This window comes from Thunnus maccoyii, chromosome 8 (genome assembly GCF_910596095.1).
Source record: "Thunnus maccoyii chromosome 8, fThuMac1.1, whole genome shotgun sequence".
Classification (NCBI taxonomy): Eukaryota; Metazoa; Chordata; class Actinopteri; order Scombriformes; family Scombridae; genus Thunnus; species Thunnus maccoyii.
Window position 1 is genome coordinate 29507009 of NC_056540.1, and position 20404 is coordinate 29527412.

Sequence of the window (20404 nt, forward strand, 5' to 3'; positions counted from 1 at the left end):
GTGACCACTATATGAAAAATCAGCAGTCTGTACATTTACCAATTAATCAAGATCGTACAGGTATATAAGATTAAGATCAACATTTCAGAGAACATTTTAGTTCTCAAAAGTTTCAAAAGAGTTTTCAAAGTTTTAATTTCTTGCAAAGTAAATGTTCTGATTAAAAATACTTCTGTTTGAATCGACAATCTAATATGCCAGCAGGTCTTTAAAATAAATTAAAGGTTTGTAGATTTTAGATAAGCACAAACTGCACATTTTGAAGTGCTCTTTTATTGTTTTCCCCATCTATCCTGCATGGAAGAAAAATTTGCAGTAAAAGAAAACATGTTTTAATGTAAGCTACTTACCATATGGTTAATTCTTGGCAACATTTTATACGTTCACAACTTAACTTCTCATATGAACAAAGGTGATCGTGCTAACCTTCTAACTAAGCACCGAACCATTTAAAGTGTCCTTTGTTTTCAAGTCTTTGCTGGTCAAGATGGAGTCAATACCAATTAACAAAACTGAATCTACAGCCATGCTAGCAGCTTTGCAAGTTGTACTGTATATTTGCACAGTGGTGCTTTTAGCTAAATGCTAACATCAGAATGATAAAATGCTCAAAATGACAAAATGCTGATGATTAGAAGGCTTAATGTTTACCATATTCACCATCTTGGTTTAGCATGTAGCTGAGGCTGATGGGGAATGTCACTGATTTATAACCAAATACCTGCAAAACTAAAGTATTGGACAAATTATATTATTGTCATACCATTAAAATGGTCCATCATGGTCAATACACCATATGTCTGATCTGATGATGTTGAAAAACCAAGAGGAAAAGAAGAGGTATTTCACTCAATACCAAAAACGTCAACCTGCTAGTGCAAGAGGAAAAGTCAGAGGGTTCACCAAATATGTTAGCATACATTATCTGGGAAACATGAATGTCTGAACCAAATTTTGTAGCCGACAGTTGGAGAGATATTCCAGTCTGGGCTAAAGTAGTGAACCGAGGGAATGATTGACATTCAACTCTACTTGACCTTTATTTATTTATTTTTTACCTTTAATTTTATTCTGGGTAGTTTTGCTGAGAGCTCTCTTTTTCAGAAACATCCTGCTCTCAGTCACACAGTTTCACATTCTCACCTCGATGCTCCCCAGCACCACAGCACAGTCTGATCTGTTGGCCACTGCGCAGCTCCACTGAAGGAGTTTGAGATTATGAGCCATGCTCGAGGGCACTACAGTAATGGTAGTGAAGTATGGGAAAGCACTGCTCTTTCATTCTCTCTCACTTTTTAACTTTTCTTACCACTACTGAAATGAACTCCTGTTAGATTTACTATTTAAGTTTACATAGTTCTGCTGCAGTGAAGAGACACTTACATACTGCATTAAAGTGGTATGTGCTGATATTTATATATTCATTTAAACCAGTAATTCATTATTCTCACCTGCAGGTTGAGTGTTGAGCTCTGAGTAATCACTGGAATGGAGTCTATTCTTATGATAAAAGAGAGAAATTCCCTTCTGAGAGCCCAGTACAATGATGTTTAATACAGTAACAATAGTGCAGCTGTTCCAGAGTCTCAATAGTGATGACAAAGTCATTAAGAACACACGCTTTGGTTTGTTGTTGTTTTTCATTCATCAAAACAATCATAAATAGCATGAAATTACTTAGGTGGATTTAATCTGATGTATTTAACCTGCACTTTAATATATGGAAAAGTATTTTCTGCAGTTGATTACAGCTGGAACTGATTGAAACTGGATCACATTTAATGATAAAACACATTTAATTCAGTGTGGAGCAAAGCAATAACACAGCCAGAGTTGGAGATATTTACAAAAAAACTGACAAAGACTGTGAGGCTTTCTAGTAGTATAATGTCATAAACTATAAACTTTAGAAAAACATGAAGGTATCCTCTGAGACATGGATGAAACAAATAATTGGTTTTGTATTTTGTGAGAGAATCAGCTCCTTTTTAACTGGATTTAAATTGGAGTCAAATGTTTTGGAGCCGTCAGCAGTGATGTTGCACCTATCTAAGGACACTTCAAGCTCAGTTTTAGTTGTGGTAGTGGCTACTTGCTTTCAACGCAGTGCCACAAAATACTCTAAAAGCTGTGAATCAAGATTATACATTATTGACACAAATAGAGAAATTTTGCTTATTGGAAAGCAGTTAAAAAGGAAGTATGTGTGTTTAGTTATAAATACTTCAACCAATAAAACTGTGACCTCTGTGTTTTTGCATCAATTTGTGTCACCTAGCATGAATCTGTGTATGTTAGGCTTGAATTATAGTGAATATAGCGAATAAATAACATGATTTCACACTTTCAAGTTACACACACAATGCGTCCATTAGCATCTGGAACACCTGAAACAGATGAGGTATTTTAAACATTGTAAACAAGTTGATGTCTAAACAAATCAATGCAGAAAAAAAAAGGTGTTATGGGTGCATGCTTATACCTCCCAAACAACAACAACAACAACAACAACAACAACATATTGTGCAATGCAGCATGTTGAACAAGCTAATTGGTTGATCCGATCTTCTGCAGGGAGGTCAGTTTAAAATGGAAAAGAAAAAAAAATGTTCATACAAGCATAAAAGAAACACCTGTATGTGTGCCTATGTGCAGCCTGGTGAAGTAGACTGTAAAATTTGGTGCACTGTGGAAATGACATGGCTGAGCACTGAGCAGCAACATTAAAAATTCATGATTTCACAGATTACAACTTCAGACAGTTTCAGAAATGACTCATCTGACTGAGCTGAGTGATTGAGTCGCGTACTGCAACCTGCACCTATTGTATTAGCTAGAACAAATTTTTTTACTTGTGTTTATTTACAAAGTTTGTGTGAAAGTTCTCATTTTCAGTTTATCAATTTTATCTGGAACGTAATAACTTTTGAATCGATTTCAACCGGTCCCTGCCTGTGTTATCAAATCCTTCTCCATCCAGAAATAAAAATTCCAAAAAAAAAAGGCAGATGTCTTGTTTGGGAATGAACTCCTCACATCCTCAGTGAATAATCTTTTATTTCATCTTCAATCGAGAACACATCCGCTGTGATCTCTCGGATTTCAGACCGGGACTACAGACAGCTATGGAGGCCAAGGATAATGACTTTGTGACATGAATAAATGACAGCGGACCCTTCCTCCTCACCTCTGGAGGATGTGAGTCCTGTCACAGTTCTTGTCCTGGAGCACAGTCTGGGCTGTAATGAGTGCCGGTCACTGGTAACGATGTTATCATCCAGTTCCAGGGGAGGTGGCAGACGGGTAAAAAACATCCATGTTTGTGCTCCCCCTACCCTCTTTCATCCGTACTGATGACTAATTAGGCCCCATAGGTAAAGGAATTACCAGGTATCTTAGGAGAAAGCAGACAGTGGTGAAAAACCCGCGGATATCAATCTAGCTGCATCCTCTAACTCCTTTTTGACCTTTACCAGTTGTTGTTTTGAGTTTCACACCATCTAGGCAGCTAATTTGTCGGTAAATGGGAGAGTCATGTATTTTTCACATGTGGCGTGCTTCGCTCTCATTATCTCTGCTCTCGCAAACCCTAATTAGCTTGCAGAAGGTCAGCTCACCTTTGTGGTGTGAAACAGTGCAGGGATACACTTCATTGGCTCTGCCTTAACACACACCCACACACACTCTTACATAAGCATATACTGTATAACTGTACACATGCAAACACACATATATATATGTACACCCACTGACTGACTGAGATGCTAAAGGACACCAAATGCAAAATAAACAGCCTGAAGAAATGTGTTCTTGGGAGGTACAAAGTAAGGGCAAAAACATGAAACAGGAAATGTGAAGATTTTGATGATTTTAAAACAGACTTTGCTGGGAAAACAAATCCCCCCTTTAACAAACACATACATTAGATCTCAGTAAAGTTAACAAAACCAAAAAATGTAGTTCATAATGAGACAGTTTAATTGGTGGAGGGAACTGTGACAACAAGCAGCGTTAGCATGAGGGTATTGGCTGAGAAGAGATAAGCATCAGGGTATAAAGGCCTCCGTATACACCTTTATTCTTTATCTGGATCCCCATTAGCTTCCACAAAATGGTTGCTAGTCTTCTTGGAGTCCATACAACATGAACAATAAAACAAACAGCAATTTAAAATCACATTGATCAATAAAACAAGAGAAAGCTAAACAAATATATAAATAAGAAAATAATTGAAATAACTCGGAGAAGGTAGACAATACAAACAATAAAAACCTTTATGAATATGATTTGATGTAACTGGTAGCTAAGCAGCTAATGCTAATCAGATAATGCACTGAACTAATGCAATACTCCATTAAAGTTAGCCTCAGGGTGCATTTTTTAAATATACTTTGTCTTATCATTTTAAAACTATGATATCCACATAAACACAAATATCTTTGCTAACTTGCCTGAAAACTAATCTAATTTGTTAAACAGTATTTAGTTAATACTCACAGGAATTTTCCTACATTTTGGGAAATACAATTGTTTGCTTTCTGAGTAAAATAAGAATGTTGATACCATGTTAATCTACAGTCAGTACAGAGACAGGTCCAGAAAATGTTCATGTTTAGCCTAACTTAGATAATGATCAACAATTCTCTTATAATTTCAAATCATAAGATAAAAGCTCATTTAAATTATTTTCTTTAAAGTTTCTGCACATTTTGAGAACACAATATATAAATATGCTTTCTTAGCAAACTCTTTCTAGCAAACTCCATTTGCTGATGAAGGCTGTGGGGTGTGTTTGAAAGCTCCAGATGAAGCTACTTATCAGACTTTTAGTGAAGATTATTTTATCAAAAAGCTTTGGGGTTGCTGGACAGTGTCTGTGATGGTGCTAGATTAGCTGTTCCCTGCCAGGATAAACAGACTAAACTACATATCCATCTTCCTGTATGACAAAAAGAAAATCTTTTAAAGCCTGTGAAGTAAGTAAAAGAAACAAAAATTATTAAAGAGTGCAGTTTCTTGTTTCTTTTAACTTTCGCCACAATAAATCTTAAATTCGCGGTAACACATAGTGTGTAGTTTTTCCACTGTTACACCGTTTTCACATGAATGTATCTACACTTTGTTGAATTTCTGATCTAATAATCCACCAGAGAGAGAAATATCTTTGTTAGAAAAAAACCAAAAAAAAAAAACTTTGTGACAAATCAGCTGGGCATAGTATGATGTGTCCTGGGGAAAAATCATTAATGCCAGACCAGAGCAACATCCTCGCTGCTGTTTCTGTGTCTTTCCCACAGGTGTATTCCTGTCAAAACCAAAAAAGTGGTTCACTAGAGCGGATCAGACACACTTTCTCGTCCCTCTGGGCCCTCTCTACAGTTGAGAACCTCTTAATTGCGGAAGGATTTCTGCATCACAGTGAGACATTTGGGACAGAAACAGTGGGAACAGTGTGGTTAGACCGCTGCTTCAGCCAGTGACATCCTAATGATATTTTAATGAAGTAACGGGATGATTAGACACATTGGAACTTCTCCATGAAATTGAAATACCTGGCAGTTTTAATGAAAAGGGGGTGATATTTTAGAGTGGTTTTAATCCATATTTTGCAGGAACCTGATACCTCATGGGATACAGTCTTATAGTTTTATACCATATATCCTGGTCATATGGGACATCTGTATTTATGGCAGCAGTTGGACCACAGAAGACAGAATCACACTCCTTGTTGCACCAATTTCTTTCCCTTCTGCCAACTGACTAGCAGGAGGAAAGGCCTATTAAATTAGGAGTTCTTATTCTCTCTCTGCAGAGAGTGTTTTGTAATGACAAGAAATACATGCGGTTTCTTTTTCCCTTCTATGACTAATACTTGGATGGAGCACGGAGAGCAGGATGATGAATGGTGCTATGTATCAGAATCACCACCTCATCATTTGCGTGGGTTTGTGTAGAAAACATTATGTGCCTTTTATGAATTTGGACTGTGACTGCGTTATTGCATGCGAGTGGAAAGATATAATAGAGCATGTTTGCTGCAGAAGTGAATGACAAAATCACTGCACATAAAAATGCAGATTTACTTGTCTTTATCATAAAAGTGTATAAACTGTACATACACATGAAACCACATCTTTAAAATCCAACCAAGAAATATCCTTTATACACACACACACACACACACACACACACACACTTTGCAATAGCAAAAACATTTTGAAAAATTACACTTTTATAACATAATGAGGAAACATTTTAATAAATGTATGTGCAAAGTCATAAAATGTTTATACTGAACTTATCTGCAAAATGTTAATTTTTGTATCACTATCCATTTGAAGCAGTTAAAGCATGGTTTATGTTTTTATACTTATGTATAGTTATCTCAAACCACTTAGAAAGAATATTGCTTAGTTAAATATTGACAAAGTTAAAACTGATTTGACAGAACATGTTAACTTTTCTGATTTAACCAAGACTAAACCTGCAATAAACTGATTTTTTTGGCCACTTTGGGGCAGCGGAAACAATTTGTGAACACAGCACTGACATATCATCACCTTTTAAGTTGATATGTTGAACTTTTTAAGCAAACAGTTGCTTATTTCCACATCCAGCAGTTACTGAGCAACATTATCACTTGTATGGAGTTGTGTTTCTGTCCAACTGGTGAATGTAAGTCCAATATTCACTCTCCTTTAGCTTCTGTTGTTGCTCTCTACCGACTCCTGAGGGAAATATCTGGCTCTTTAGCTGCTAAATGCTGCACTGTGTTCACCAGCTGAAAATTAGTCTGGATGTGAACTTTTTCCACTCTTGTGTCAAAGTCCTGCGCTTTGTACACAGAAAGCCGAGGAATGTGTTTTCTCCAAAAATATATTTGGCAAAACCATTTAGTACAATATAAAGTGTTATTTCTAGGAGACGGGGTTGTTGTACTGTATGTCACAAACGGCAGGTAACCGTAGCAATGGTACTAATGCACCATTCCATGTAACCAATTCTTACTTAACTGGTTAAAACAAAAAAAAAACAAACAAAAAGGATGATTTCAACACAGCCATCCTTGGTATTTAAAACATGTTCTGACATAGATAATAAGGCAACTTGTCTCCATCTCATTATTTATTTGTTTAATTTATTTATTTAAGTATCATTTTATTTTTTATGAGGCAGTTGACAGATGGAAGGAGAGACTCAAACCCCCACTTCATTCTTTATTTTCTTATATCAAACCCTCAGTGTCCATTATTGAGTATATAAAGTACAATAATGTGACAGGATGAAGGTTTCTACCTGATAATCAAATGAAATGCACAGGATTTAATTGGATTTGCATATTGTGTTTTCTCATTTCTGTGATGTTTTTGTAAATAGATCCTTTTAAAAATGACAACTACTGCATTCAGTAGATGTGGTGTGTTAAGCATGGTTTAAGGATCTGCTAATTCCAGCATAATATACATGTCTTTTTTTAATTTTTTTTTTTACCTTTCTAATATGCCATGATGATGTTTTAGATTGTTTGTACTTTAAAATAATAAAAAAGTATGTTTTTGGTATTAAAATGGAAAAAAAAAAAAAAAAAGAGATGTAGAAAATGCCTCCTGGTTGCAAAATTTCATTATTGGTGCATCAGTTGAATATTACAGTTCACAAAATGGGAAATAATTGGCAGGTAAATCAGATTATGAAAACCTACGTTATATTGAGGAGCCTTTTGAGCTGCTCTGAGGCCAACAGCAACAAAGCAGATTGAGACAGCCTCCACATGTGAAATTTGTTGTAATACAGAAGACTTATGAAAATGTACCTGCACACTACAAAAAAACCCCCCTGCTATACTATAGCAGTACACTTCTGAAGCATTTACGTCCTGTGCATGAAACAAAGAACATGTAAGTGGCGCTTCAGCGTGATCAGCTCGGCACGTCTGATTTGTCGGCAGTCAGCTTCCTGCAACAAAATCCTCAGGGAGTGAGCGCAGTAAATTAATGGTGTTTTCCTAAGATAGGGGCTTGCATGCGGCGCATTGACTTTGGAGGCAATTATGACGAAATGTGATGTATTTCCCCTCAACTTTAATAATATGTAAAGGTCTGGTGTCACCGCATGTACTGAATATAATCCTTAAATCCTCTTAATGTTTTCTCTTTGACAGGAAACATAACAAGCGCAGGCCTACACTGGGAGCACTTCCCTACGATGAAAATTTCATATGAGATCATTAGGTACCGCTGGTGACACTGTAAGACGCCAGGGATTTTATTGCCATTTACTCATAATATCCATGCATGTGATAAATCATCTTCTGGTAATACAACCTCATCATTTTTTTCCTGTTCATTTGTCAGTTATCGACCATAACCAACATTCCTAAAGAATCCCATTTGGAATAACAATTTACTGTAAATTAGTATTATTGGATATAACCAGTCAAGATGGTATATTCTGTGAAAAAATTAAATTTTAACACAATCACTGAATTTATACCTTCATGCTTCCAGTGGTTTGTGTATTATGAGTCATACTGTGCATTTTAGGCAGTATGGATGGATGATAATGCCGGTCTGTTCTTTGGTCCGCCACTCTGGTCCAGACTGAAGTCTCTTAACAGCTATTCGATAGACTGCCATTATCTTGTACAGGCATTTGTGGTCCCCAGAGGATGAATCCTAATGGCTTTGGTGACATTCGCTGACATTTCATCCAGCATGTCACTCTGGTGAAATCTCTCAACAGATGGATCGGCACAAATGTGGAGCTCCTTACCCACAAAACTCAGAATGGATCCTGACTGGGATCATTTTAAACTCAAATTGAAATAGTTTTTAAAGAAGGATCAGTTATGTGGTCATGAGTCATCTGGTGTTTGTTGTGTATCATTGTTTGGGTTTGAGCTGTTTTATTTTTAATTTTCATAAAAGTAGAATTTATATCAGAGCTGTTGGATTGGACTGCTTTAGCTTGCACAGATGTTCCTAAGAAAGTGCTCAGTGAGTGTATATGTATTATTGAGCTTTGTGTTTTGTGCAGTTTGATGTATTTTATTGTTGAGTTTTATGTATTTTCAAGGCATATAGGGACAATACTTATTACCTCCCTGATCTTCAGAAACTGTCCTATCTATGTGGGTAGAAAAGTCAATGTGCAGTAATATATGCAAAATATATGAAGTCTTGTCATAATCTGAGAGAAATAAACTCTGTAGTAAATGTTTCTGTGTGATTACATCTGTAAAAAATGCCTTTTATTATATTGTATTTAATATTATTGTTTATATTTACATGTTATTGTAAAATTATTAATAATCTGTCAGTGTTTATGATTTTCTGTACTGCTTTGGCAATGTAGATTTCTGATCTGTCATGCTAATACAGCTTATTTGAATTTGACAATACTTATACTACGATATACTTGTCTCTATAAAATTAAACATTAAAAAAGGTGCAATGTGTAGAATTTAGTGGCATCTAGTGGAATAGACTTGGCAGAAATGGAATATTTTATTTATAAGTAAGTTTTAAATAGTGCATAATCACCTGAAAATAAGAATCATTGCGTTAACGTTAGCTTAGAATGAGCCCTTTATATCTACACAGGGAGCAGGTCCTTGTCCACGGAGCCTGACCTGTCGCACCACCATATAGTAGCCCTGAACGGACACTGGCTCCTCCTCTCTGGCTCTAGAGAAAGTCTTTCGCGCTAACCTTACGATGGTGAACATGGTAAACATACTTGCTTAACATCAGCGTGTTAGAATGGTCATTTTGATGTTAGCATTTAGCTCAAAGCACTGCAGTCCAGCCAGACGGAGCTGCTAGCATGACTGTAGACTCTTGGTCTTGTTCCCAAAGGTTCATATCACGTCTGTCTTATGAGTCATGTTGTACTTTTTCCACAGACATTGTAATGAGCTGCATTAGATTTCAATTAAATATGTTGGATTAGTAAGCCAGAGGAAATGCCAAGGATGTTTAACAGCTCAGACTTACACTTTCTAATCATAAGCTTCTTAGAAACCTTGAGTGAAAGAAAGTTATTTTTTTTAATTTTACTCCCCTTGTTTGTTAAAGTTTGGTCTGTATATAAAAAAGCAGAGATGATATTCATTATGTATTCATATTCAAAGCTGTATATGCTTTCTGATTGTGTTGAAAGTTACAGAGAGCAATTATTGTACCCTAGCAACCTATCTTTATGCCAAGGCAGCAATTACAGCATGACATGATGAAGAGCACAAAAAAGTGGACAAGGTGCATGTGCAATTATGGTTTGCTTCTCACAACACTGCACTGATCTGTGATGTCACCAGGCTTAGCAATCACACCAGTTATTACATTCACAGCTGCTGAAGCAGAACAATACTGGTGTTATGTTGCCATTAGAAGCATTGAGATGATAATGTGACGAGAAAAATACATGCTTCTAGAGTTTGTGTTGAGCAGATGTGACCTTTAGCTCTGTCATGTGACGCACCTGCTTGAGCTGAATCTGTAATCAACTTCAGCTCTGTTTGAGGAGATTACACACAACAAAAGTCTGTAATGGCATCTTGGCTATTTTTCCATTGTTTAGAGTTAGTAACTTTTTCCAAACTCCTTATAGAACTCCCATATGTACTGTGACATCTGTAAATCACAAGAATAGCCATAAAACCTGTTTTTCACTTTTCATTAACTACTCAAGTAAGATGAGTTGGTCACAACCTCCAGATCTGAACTATTTAACTATTCCATTTAGGGCATTTTCAGAACTGCACGGTTTAGTCCAGTTGAATTGGACTCTGGTTAGTTTTCCCCCTTGGTGCAATTCATTTAGGTGGGTCTGAATACAGCAATTGTTCTCTGGTGCGGACCAAAACAACCATACTGAGACCCTTTGAGGAATGGTCTTAGTCTGGTGGAGAGGTTTGTTTGTGTAGCTTGATCTGACCCAACTTCTCCATGTGCTCTGCAAGTTTGAGCTAGATTGCTCCCAGAGCCAGGTGCATTTTGCATACTGGGATGCGGATAAGTGAAATCAACAGTTGCCAGCAGGTAGCCGGAGAAGGAACTGAGATTTGACCTGGACTAGTGAGACTGTCCTCCCGAGGAAAATGTTGTAATGTCAGTCGCCCAAAAATAGTTAAATTTGAGTGACAGATATTATCTAGTGGCCATAGTAATTAAAACACAGAGCAGTTCAGATGATGTGTATATATAGGTTGACAAATTAATTTTTATTAATATGAGGAGAGATGGATGTCAAGGGAGTAGCAGGAGATCGACCCAAATGCAGGACGCAACAGACAGAATGAACTAAAGAATGTGTCTTTATTTAAGCTCATGTGCAGGCAGACCAAAACTGAACTGAATAAACCGAACAAAGGATCCAACAAAGACTGAACTGAAAACAGGACTTAAATACAGACAGAACTAATGAGGGAATAGGGAACAGGTGACTTGACAAAGGACTGGCAAGGAGCTGATTGGCTGGTGAAAACTCTGCAGGGCTCACAAAGCTGATGCAGGGCAGGTGTGGAAGGAAAAGCAGCACAGTGACACAGGAGGAAACACACAAAGCAAACAAAAAACAAAAAACCCAGAAAACACCATGAAACCAAAAACCCTGAAAACACAGTGAGAAAGATAATGGTGCTCGCAGTGATATACTGTATGTGTAGCAAGGCCGTAAGCACCATTATCTTTCTCACTGTGTCAGAGTAGTTAAACATAAGCATTCACATTCTGCTACACTTCTCTGAAAAACAAAAACAGATTAAAGCCAAATGACAAAAGCAAAAACACTTGTGTGTATAGAAAGAGGGAACTGTCAGTGCACAACTAGTTTACATCATGAGAATGAGAAACTAAACCTCTTAACTTGTCCCCTTAGTGCCAGAAAACAGTGGAAGAAAAGTCTGAAGGCATCTGATGGACTGGTGGATGATGGCAACATAAAGCCAGACTGTGACAGAATCATGACAGTGGATGGAGGTATTAAGCCAACCTTGGCACAGCTGTTAGTTTCCAGTTTCCAAACACGAGTTGGGACAGATTTTTACAAACCGTAACTATGATTGTTGATCTTTTTCAGGACCTTCTTCCTGTGTTCACGTTCTTGCTCCCACCCCAGACACAACTAACCAACGAGCAGAGCGAACGTTCTCACCTGGCTGCAGTTATACATTTTGGTTTGCTTGGATTTTACTGGTACTGCGTTCAACTCTGACTGGGAACTTAGCTGTATTTACGGCCATCTAGCTAGCTAATATACACACACGTCTTTGAAAAAGTTTAATATCCAAAATTAGCACAAAAAGCAACAGCTGTGTTCAGAGAGCTAAACTGTGAGTTTGTATGTGTGACTTTAAGAGGTGCCAATAAATTGTGTTGATTAATTCACATGTAAATGTGCTGCTGGATTAATCTAATTAGCTGGTGTCTGCTGGAGTTTCTTGACTGCAAAAGTATTGTTCTCTTGTCTAAAATACCATTTAAGGCTTCTTGGAAAAAGACAGAAGGACGTGAAGGTATTAATCCAACACATTTAGATGTGGCAAATGGAAATGTCAGTATGGGAAATGAACAGACATAATAAATCATTATTCAAACAATATAAAATAGTATTTTTGTTCATTTGTAATGATTAACACAATCAAAACACACCTGTGTTTAAGAACAGAAGTTTAAGTAATAAAGACAAAACAATTTTAAGGCTTTAATACTGTTGACTGTGTTTACTGTGCAGCTGTGTTCCTGCTGTCTGATTGAAAAGTGATCTTTGGGTGGAGAAGACAAAACAACAGTAAGACATACAGTACAACTACACATATCTCAAAATCACCGCCATAGTAACTACTATTTAACTCATCAAGCAGCCGTGTGTGAAGACCTCATCTGAGAAAGCGTTCTTTGTTACAAACAGCAGCAGCAAACAATATGGCTTGACGAGTGAGTCAGCAGCTTGTGTGCTGACAAAGTGCCCTGCAATAAACCCAGTAATCAAGTTCAGAGTAACTTTGCGGTGGATCTGGCAGGTTGTCCTGACTCTGGGGAGGGAACAAGGGTGCCTGGTCCGGTCCATCTGTCTCCGGATCAGGTCATCCAAGAAATCTGAGGGAAAGATGGTGGATAAGCTGACAGGAAAGGAGGCATGGGGCCCTTCTCTGGCTGCCAACTTGGCTTAACACACCAGCACTGGAGAGAAACACATCTGTGTATCCATGTGGTCATTTTTACTCATTTATTGACCAGGGAAGAGGCTCGACAGAAGAGGATAATCAACACTATTCAGGGTTTACTCCTCCTCTCTTGGAAGTAGAGAAAAGTCTAGTTGTAGTTGCCGTGCATCAGGAATTGCAAAGCATTTTGAATATTAAATATAGATGAGATGATTAATGCATATGCTTGCTGTTTCTGAGCGAGGGCTCCATTAATTAACCCCCACCCCCGGTAGTGAGTGTATTGTCTGCTGGTGGGTGTAGAGTTGCAGATGGCGGGGTGCCTTCGGGAATCTGATGCGAGCTATTTGGAGCTGCTGCGTCGGCGAGGTTACGCTTCCACTGACTTCCCGGGTTGCATGAGAGCTGTAAGTTTTCACAGGAAACCAATAAACATGTGCTAAATATAAGAACAAGCGAGGCTCGAAAAGTTTCTATAGAAACTGGAGAATGTTTTTTTTTTTTTTTTTGGCCTATAGTAAGGATTCGTGTAGCTGTTGTAGGGGACCTTTCCCTTTTTTAATGAGGCTGAGACCGTCCAAAGGTCCAGATGGCTTTGAACCTCGCTGTTCTCCAGGGAGTCTATCTGTTGAACATGCACAAATGTGATATTCTGAGGGCCAGTTTTGGAGTTGGTGCAGGATGGGCAAATGTTCCTCATGTTGCAAAATGATTGAAAAAGTAAGTATTGGTCTGTGCTTTTAGGTTTTGCCTAAGATAAAAAAATGCATGTGTGCATGGTGTAGTTGTAGCCAAATTTAAATGATTTGAACACAAATTAAATTCGAATGATCGTACAAAATCTGATGACATGCTGCCACAATACAGCAACATGATGTATTTAAATGGACATATCTCAGTGTTGTATGGTATCGTATGGACAGATGTCAGTTAAAACACACATTACAGTACAAAAAGCATAAAAAACAACAACAAAAAAACCCCAAAACATCAGATACATCAGATTTCAGTATTAAGTGAAACATAACAAACAACATATTATTCAAGAGCAACACTGCTGAAACACATGCAACTAATATTAATCATGTCCTTAATGAGTTCTCTGAAAATAATCAGGGACACCAGAGTACTGAACTTTAGGATTTGTTGTGAATTATTCCATGTGGATGGAGCAGTTCTAAAAGGGTAAAACCGCTGGGTGCCAAATTTGGAATAGGATATTTTGAGAGCTGTGCATGTGTTGTGTTTCCTCTCTGAGAGCCACAGAGAAACAAATCTTCAGTGCAACTGTGCAAACGAGCTGCGATTCACAAGCTGGATGGCCGGAAATATGAAGGGAAACATCTCCCAGCATTGTGTTGCCGGGCAGAATGCAATTAGAGACAAGGATGCTGAACATAATTGGGTGTGACACATGTTAATAGCCTTTCATTTAGACAAATTTAGATCTACAGTCTACAGCTGGACGAGAGGGCAGAAATTGGAGTGGATGCTCTTGGAAAACAACAAGTCATTATGTTGCTGCGTGCTGGCTGCCAAACATGTGTGAAGTCACCGCCAAAGAAGGTTGCAGCCTTATTGCTCCCTCGCAAAAATATGAACCAGACTTTTATCAATGCACCTGCATCTGTGTAATACCAGCAGAGGTTTGATGAATGAGGCACGGCTTTTATAGAATAAACTGCAGAGGCATTTAATGAAACATCCCTTAAATGAAATGATCTCAGTGCAGGAAAGCTATTTGGTGGAGTGGTTTAGCAAACAGGAAGAGAGCACAGATCGCTCCAAAGGGCACGTGAGCTTTCACCCAGGAACTGGAAGAGCTGAGCAATCAAAACAAAGAACTCATCTGTAATGTATTCGGAAATATTTCAAGATGATTCTTATATCTTGTTCCTCTTTGACAACAGCTCTGAAGAAGGAAAAACCACAGATACCAGCAAAAACTCTTGGAGAGAGAATAGAGCTCAAAAAGCGCAACCTGCTTTAAGATTCATGCTGTAGCGGTGATTCTTCTCCATTCACGCTGTGCTGGAAAATTAAGTAGCGGTAACTTCATGGGAAGCAACAATATAGTCAGTCGGTTCTCTCTGCTGACTTTGCCCATGCAGGGAACATTGACCTTTATACAGAGATTTCCCCCTGCTCTTATCTCCTGGATGTTATAGATATTAAGCTTGTTGCTCCAGCAGAGAAGGTGTCATTTAAACCACGCTGGTGGTTTGGATACCGTGGGAGTAAAGCCGATTTGATGAGATAAAGAAAGACCTCAATTCATCCCCAAAGGCAAAGTGGACAAGAAGCAAGATTTAAGCCTAAGGAAAAAAGTGATAGAGGAAGCAGATCGAAATAAATTGAAAATCTCCTAACATAAAATTGAACATGTGTTTAAACAGTCTATTCACCTCTTAAATAGATATATTTATTTGACATGACAGCTTGTCCATATTCAGTCCAAACATACAGTTCCGACAAGATAAAAAACATAATAGTAGCACTTTATTTTTAGCATTTACAAGTATATAAAGAATTAAAATTAATGGTTTAACACATTTAAACATTATAATGCAGTTGTGAGCAGCTATTAAGATATTTTAAAATGTTAAGTGTATTCTGAAGCATCTGTAACTGGTGTAAAAAATTATGGTTCAGATAATTCATCATCAGGCAACATAACATAAACTTCCATAGCTATGCTGATGATACACAATTATACATTTCCTTTGATCCTTCTGATACTGATGTCTCAGTGGCCAGTGGATGCAAAATAACTTTTTAAAACTAAGTGAACAAACAGAAACAAAACAGAAATATTACTGATTGACCCAAAGCCTAAAAGGTACTTAGTGCTCTGCATGATGGGATACCTGGCTAACAAAACTAAATCAGACGTTACTGGCCTGGGTGTCATTTTATTTAGAATATTAGTATTGAGTGTATAATTAATATTGATACTTGAATAATTTAAACAATGTATATACATTTGTAACGGTATACACAGACAGTACTTTAAAGATGATCAAAATATGAATCTGAATATAACAGATGTGAAGGATAATGTAATAAAATAAAAGTCCAGGTAAGCAGTCTGTCTTCTTCTCCCGACACAGAGAGTCATTGTACAGACTGATGGCAGTTGGCGGGAATGACTTCCTGTAGCATTCGTTCTTTGTCACAGCGTAACTGAAGAAGTCACTCACTGAAATTCTCTAATTGAAATGTTTTAATTTTAATGTTTATGTGTACGGCACCTTGAGCAACCACTGCATGGAAAGTGCTATATATATATATATAACATGCATACAACAGACACTATATTATAAAGTCTAGCCTAGGTATTCCTATACTGTGATTTCCTTCTCACAGCATTAATGAATTCACCATTAACTATTAACCTGAACAGTTTATGATGTTGTATATGGTATCATTGTAATCCTTGACCATCAAAACATAGGGGTAGACATTACTTTTTCTGTGTTATCATGTTTGGTTCAGGAGATATGATGCAATATACATAATTAGGTTATGGCGGAAAGTAAATTGGTCGCCATGGCCACCACAAGGCATTTTTGTGATGGCTCCATTTCTGAAAATGCTCAGGGCCCCAAACTGTACAAGTGTGCCAAATCTCATGCTTTTATGAACATATCACCTCAAATTTGACACATATCACCTGAACTACTAATCAAATAAATAAACTTAAAACTTAATAAATCCTGTAATCTTATTTATATGACTTCATGAGCTTTGAACCAGTTATAAAATAGTTTTGAATGTGTACACAACTGATAAATGTTTCATGAGACATTGTATTTGTGTATTGATATATCTTCATATATAATTACAGCACAGTGCTATAGGCGTTCATTAATAGATGATTCATAGCTTTTTCCCACTAGGGCAAGATTACAGATTTTCAGATTAGGTGAGGCAGGTATAATATCAATAAATCATGTAAAAATATAAATTAAAAAAAAACAGCCAATTAAACAACCATTATTTAAGACTTTGTATATACTGTGTGTGCTGCTCTGAAGAACTGCTGAAGCAGAAAATTATTTGAGGATGTATTTTTCCCATAGAGCTATTAAATCTGAATGGAATAACCTTGTGTTGTGTAGCAATCTCTGATGAGACCAAAATAGTTGGATATGTAACTTGGAACAACATTATTTATACATTAAGTGAACCGTAACTGATAAAGTTGTGGCCTAAGTTTACTTTCACATAAAAGTTTTGGGGTATTTTTGGAGGATAATTGGTGGATCTTGAAACATTTTCCAGTTAATATGTGTGAGGATAAATCAGGTTCATGTGGAGAAATGTATGAACCTCCTCAACATTATTTAATCTCTGACTCATGCTGATCATTTCTAAGGCCCATCACTAATTCAATATTATGGGTTTTGGGCACTCCCCCTATAGTGTTAATGTGCTGTAATAATCAAGTTCTCACCACTAGTCCCCTGTTTCTCCTCTGTGAACAAAGGCCAAATTGGTTTTTATCTGCACAGGGAAAAACTGAACGACATTTTACTGCTGCTTATCACAATTTGTCTTAGATAACACATCATAGCAGCTGCTGTTTCCTACAGTTTCTAAACTTTCGCATTTATTTCAAACCAGGGGTTGCAAAGTGCTTTACAGAAGCAAAGCAGAACAATGGGATAAAAAAGACGACCCTGTCCTCAACAATGTTGACAAAAAGAGAGAAAAGGCAGCGCTACTTTGTGCAATTCTACTAAGAACTAACTGAAAGTAAGTATAAAAAAGCCACAGATGGTTGGAAGATGCAGACAGTCTCTTCTGCAGTAAAGTTCAGTTTTACATCACAACTGCTTAATTAAAGAGTACAGTTTTAGCCGTAACTTGTAAAATATACTCCAATAATATTAAAACAAGCTCTCTACAGTTTAAAACAGATTGTCTTTTCCCATATGGGAAACTGGATTGTAGAACTGTGGCAGAAATCCAACCGATCGTCCGATAACCAGCCAGTTGGTCAGTTTCCCCCCCTGAAACTGCACACCAAACGACCACTGATCTGGCATAAATTTGCCTTAATCTGCATAGTGTCTGCTTGACTTAACACACATGATTTAAATAAACCCATCAGTGATAACTCAAGCTAAAAAAATGTATTTTCATTGTTCTTTATGAGGCAAAGGGAAGTTAAGTAGGCAACAATTGAAAGGGAAAGTTTTCCAGCATGTTGGATTACATGACATAATCATAAAGAAGTATATCAGATATCAGTACAATCATTAAAGTTAAATATCATTCAATGTGCCTGTCAGTGTAGATTTGATTCCTGTATCTCAAAATACATGTTTTTACTTTAGTCAAACATCAACCCTAAGGAAAACCATATGGAATTACATTAATGGTTATAATTAACAACATATATTAACAATTCCATTAATCCTTGTTTCACATGAGACTCAAACAGACTAAAACAGGAGCAGAAAAGAAAAAAAAAAGTGAAATTAATAAGAAACTTTTTGTTAAAACTACATTTGAAAGTGTCTTGAAAGGTGTTACTGACTCAACACACAGTGGTTTCCAGAGCTGAAGAGCACTGACAGCAACAATCCACCAACTGTGCATGACAAACTGCAGAGCGCTTTTGAAATGTGCTCAACACCAAAGGACAGCGGTAACAAAACAATTCAGCTGTGATGCGAAAAAAAGCCTTGTTCACAGGACAAAAAGTCGATAATAAAACTGTTTTGCTATTCTATTATTTAACATAGGGAAGTATTACCTATTCACCTCATGTTTCTGTTACATCTCTGCTCCAATTAGCTGTCTCACTTGTGCAGAAGACCACTCATTTGCTCTAATGATGCTGTGGTAATTCCTACTGTTCCAATAGAGGTCACAGATCAGTTGAAGCCCCTTTTAAGATCCATATTGTATTTACAACAGCAGCCTGGGGGAGAGGAACACACACACAGTCAACACGTTCCCATTTGTCGGCTGTGCAGCACCACCACACTTTTGCACTTTTTGCCGCTGAGCAGCTCAGTCAAACCAATGGGGAATAAATGGATGAAGTGCATGTAGGGAATATCACTACATGCATTTAAACTTGCCTCTCGTGAAATTATAGGGGGCGGCACTCTTAAATTTGAAGGGAAATAATCAAATTAATTAGTCTTTTATCTGAAAGTCGTGAACTCTGATTGCAGGGATCCTCATCTCTGTTGTAAAGGAATACACAAATACAACGACAATAAACCAAGATATTTATTGATGTACCAAGGAATAGGGATAAATAGGGAAAAACTAAGCATATATATATATATATGTAGAGTTATCAATTAGTGCAGTTGATATGAGAGATGTGATAAACAGATGAGACGACTGTTACCTGAGAAGCAGTGAGTCAAATCAACCGTACAACAGCTTAGTTCTGAATTGTAAATTGAAGTTACAAATTATGAAAGAACCAGGGTTTAATTAAGTTGATGAAGGTTTTGTAAGAATACTTGCTTGCTCCCTAGGTTGGCTTGATGTTGATGAGTATGTCGATGATGATAATGATAATGATGAGTAGGTCGGCTGGTCCGGATTTGAAAAGTTCCCATTGGAAGAGAGCCCCTGGTTTCTATTTTTGATTCCTAACTCATGATTGTAGATTTTGAGGTTTTGAGGCTCCTATTGTTCTGGATCACATCTTCAGGCTAGCAAAGAGCAAGCATTCCAACGGCAAAAGCAAGAAGACAAACATAAAAGCAAGAGGGCAAAAAAGAAGCCTGAGAGATTATTTTAAAGTTTCGGTCTGCATCCTGGCCAATCACATGGTTGCACAGGTCTGGGGGCAGAGTTAGTCCCCCCTGTCCATGGACATGTGGGTTCAACTCCTGACTGCTGTTACTCTATCAATCAAAATTGTTAGTCTTATAGTTATTGCATGATTTCTAATTTTGCATTTTTGATAGTAGCTTCAGTGTTTTGATAGTTAAACACGCAGAGTGGTACTAAACATGATATTAGTGGTACTGTACACTTCCTAACTTAAAAGCAGTGGAATAAAAGTCTAACTAAAGCAAATGCCTATTGTTATATACACACACATACTAATACACTATATTAATTGTCCTTAGACAAAATCTAAACTAAATAGAGTTCATGCTCTTATGCTGGTTTGCCTAATGACCAGTTCTTGGGTCAGTGATTTGAGTCCTGATAATCAGTTCACAGTAGGATTAAAGTTGGTGCCAGCTAGTCTCCGTG